The following is a 3,715-nucleotide window of genomic DNA, read 5'->3' as shown; positions in this document are numbered from 1 at the left end:
AGTTTAGAAACATGCTGTGTTGTAGATTCACATTGCTCTGTTAGCTAAATTAGACTAGTCTGTTTTTCTTTGAACACATCTCCAAATAAATTATTGGTATGTGCTTGAGCTTCTCTGCATAGTTGCAGAGAAGCTGGCAAATTGGTTGTATACTAAATGCTTATTAAAAGGATTCAGGAAAGGAATCACAGACTGTAATTTCAGCTGCTTGTGAGGTCTTCAAGAGCCAATCAATAATTAAAATAACTGACAAAAGCTATGCACGGTGAATGCAGCAGAGGCAGACTTTAATGTATACTGGCTACAATTTGTATGCAGGATAATCATTAGAATGAGGAAAATGTAGCAGTGAGGCACTTGAGAAGAAAAAAGCAGGACATTTTAGTATTTTCCATGTACACCGCACCCCCTTTAGTCAACAGAAAGAGAAAACTGTGTCCAGAAAATTTGTCTTACTTTAGAGAGAGGATGAATCACTTTCTGGAGTGCATCTCCCTCTCTATGTTCATTTCTAATGGAAAAAAGCCCAGCTAACTGGTAGAAAATATATCCTACATTTTATGGAGAATTCTATAACAGAGTTTAATTTTTTTTTCTTGAACCTGTTCCATTTAGATAAGTCTGAGCACAGTTTAACAATATATAGAAAAAGTAATTGTGTGTAGAATGGATACTATTTTGCATGTTGTAGTGAATATTTATACACGCTTTTTCTGAAACTATGCAAACATTTAAATCTATACTTATTCAATGGTATTTATTTTTTTCCAAAAGTCCTTGGATTCTAGTACTGTAGTTTTTCTTACAATCTTAGAGACACTTAGAAGAATCTGTCTTGTGACTCCAATGTATATTCTGTTATATCGGTATTGATAAATAGGTTACAGTTTATAGATATTTAGTTTCAGTACTAATCTCAACAGCTTTTTTTTTTTTTTTTTTTTTTTTTTTTTGTGTGTGTGTGTGTGTTACTATTGTGTGTTTTTTTTTTTTTTTCTTTTCAATATTTAGCTAAAAATAACATCAGATCAAATTTGCAATCCAATAAACCAAAATAAAGATGTTTCAAACCCTTGAATATCCTCTGAGAGACTGCATGAGAAGAAGATAAAAGTATCTTATCCAGAAAAAAAATGTAAAATGATGTTTGAACAGCAAAACAATTCTAAATCTTTCCTAATGATGAAGAATCACTATAAAAATTAATAGCAAGATGCAGATAGATTATTTTCATTAAAAAACAATCAATCAATCAAACAAACCAACAATAACCGCAAGCACAACAACAAAAAAGCAAATAGAATGACAGTTAAAAGTTTCTTCATATAACACTAAAAACACAGATTAGAATTAAGGACCTGACATCTGCAAACTTTTTTCTAAGTAGCTCTGTACGTTTAGTTGGAGGAAGTCTGCATATAAGACAGGAGATCTTGTCTGGTTGGTTTGTACCTTTCACAAAGCTGTAATCTCACATCCAGCATGATACAGGCTACAGAATCTTTCCCTGCAACTTAGGTATCCAAGCTCACACATGTTTTTTTCACACATATATATCTTTCTGAAAACTACTCAGTCTCAAATTATTTTTTCAAATGAAAAAGGTAGCTATATAAACTAAAGGAGCTTTACCCTTTTTTGCAGCACATGCTGAAAGCAGGATAAGTTGCACAGTCCTATATAGCAATGCTCTTTAGTGAGTTGGTAACACAGTCCCAGTTTGTATGAGTCAAGGGAAGCAACAAGGCAGCCATTTGGATGCTTACACTCTGATACATATACAATTTTTTTTTCTAATATATGTGACATAATTACTCATACTCCAGAGACATAGTTACGCCTCAATTCTACTCCACAGATTTCATAGCTGTTTTCTGACATTTAGCATTAGACCAGTTAGTCCACTGTATAAGTAAGTTATCCAAAAAGAGTCAGATAATCATAAATCCCCATAAAAAGGTCCAATTGCCAGAGCTTAAAATACTAATAATAAATTGTTAATTTTGATCAGACCTGAAGTTATCCTTGGTTTTAGAAATAGCATCATATTACTGTTATATTTACTACAAAATAACTAAGGAAAACACTTTTTATGGCTATGAAAATATACATTGGTAGTATTGTCACTCGTAGTTCTCTATCCCCGGAATACTAATTGAAAACAAAGTTGAAAACAAAAGCACAAAATTAATGCTTTGTTAACAACAAATTATGGAGTCTGCTTTTTTCCAAAAACTTCCCTATATTTCTGAAGTAGTAATAAACATGGCAAAAAGACTCCACTTTTCACTTTTTTTTTTTTTTTTGGATTTGTTTTTTAAAGGAGGACCAGTGAGAACACATGCACACAGATGTCTTCCATATCTCATTTTAAAAACAAGGGACAGAATTCCTAAAGGGTAAGGAATAAATTTTAATATAGAATTAATGTTTATGGCACTTTTATTAAGAAAAAAATATATTTATTTAATAATAATTCATTTATTGTTATTGCAATAAAATATATAAATAAATCATAATATATGTGCAATTATATACATTATAGTATAATAAAATATATCATGATAATATGTAATAAATATATAATATATTGCAATAATAATAATAAATAAATTGACACTGACTTGAGTTTCATTTATTTATTTATCTATTTATTCATTTACTATTGGAGACAGAAACCAAGTGACCCTCTAAATGAGAAAAATGGAAACAAAATATATTTAAAATACATTATGAAATTGTGGAGGGTTTTCAACTAAGACTTCATATGTCTATCCTTTTTGATCTTATTTTAATACAAAATTTTGATGTCCAATCCATTGTTTACTGTCTTATATTCTAAGTGGCTGAACTGCCTAGACTGTCAGGGAAGAAAATGAAGAAAAAATACCCAAGACATTGAAAACTTTATGTATGATTCAATTAATTGTCTTTTTAAGCTCACTGCTATCAAGGTGCTTGTTTATCAGGCAAAAATAATAATGGCTAGTGGGACAAGAATATAATAAGTTGTCAGGATGGCCGAGCGGTCTAAGGCGCTGCGTTCAGGTCGCAGTCTCCCCTGGAGGCGTGGGTTCAAATCCCACTCCTGACATCTCATTTACCAGGCGATCAGGCCCAGTCAGCATGGGTTGACGAACTCGATCTCCTTCTATGACAAAGTGATGCTTTTAGTGGATGAGGGAAATGCTGTGGATGTGGTCTATCAACTTCTGTAAGGTTTTTTGACACCATTTCCCACAGTGTTATCCTGAAGAAACTGGCTGCTATTGGCATGAACTGGCATATGCTTTGTCAGGTTAAAAATTGGCTTGGTAGCTAGGCCCAAAGAGTTGTGGTAAATGGAGTTGGATCAAGTTGGAGGCTGGTCACTGTTGGTGTCCCCCAGGGCTCAGTATTAGGGCCAGTTCTCTTCAATATCTTTATCAGTGGTCCAGATGAGGGGATAGAGAGCACCCTTAGTAATTTTGTAGACGACAGCAAGTTGATCTGCTCAAGGGTATGAAGGCTCTGCAAGAGGGTGTAGAAAGGCTGGACTGATGGGCTGAGGTCAACTGTATGAAGTTCAACAAGGCCAGGTGCTGTGTCCTGCACTTGGGGCACAACCCCAAGAAGCACTACAGGCTGGGGAAAGAGTGGCTGGAATGCTACCTGGCAGAGAGGGAGCTGGGAGTATTAGTTGTTAGCTGAATATGAGCCAGCAGTGTGCTCAGGT

At 34.1% G+C, this 3,715-nt stretch overlaps 1 non-coding gene across 1 annotated transcript; it reads left to right on the top strand.

Annotated features, from left to right (window-relative positions):
* Positions 1-3,011: 3,011 nt before the first annotated feature.
* TRNAL-CAG lies at positions 3,012-3,094 on the top strand. The gene has a single exon. It is a non-coding gene; the product is annotated as a tRNA-Leu (tRNA).
* Positions 3,095-3,715: the final 621 nt, after the last annotated feature.

This window comes from Aythya fuligula, chromosome 1, assembly GCF_009819795.1.
Source record: "Aythya fuligula isolate bAytFul2 chromosome 1, bAytFul2.pri, whole genome shotgun sequence".
Classification (NCBI taxonomy): Eukaryota; Metazoa; Chordata; class Aves; order Anseriformes; family Anatidae; genus Aythya; species Aythya fuligula.
Note: the sequence above shows the minus strand (reverse complement) of the source record. Positions and strands in the feature narration are given on the sequence as shown.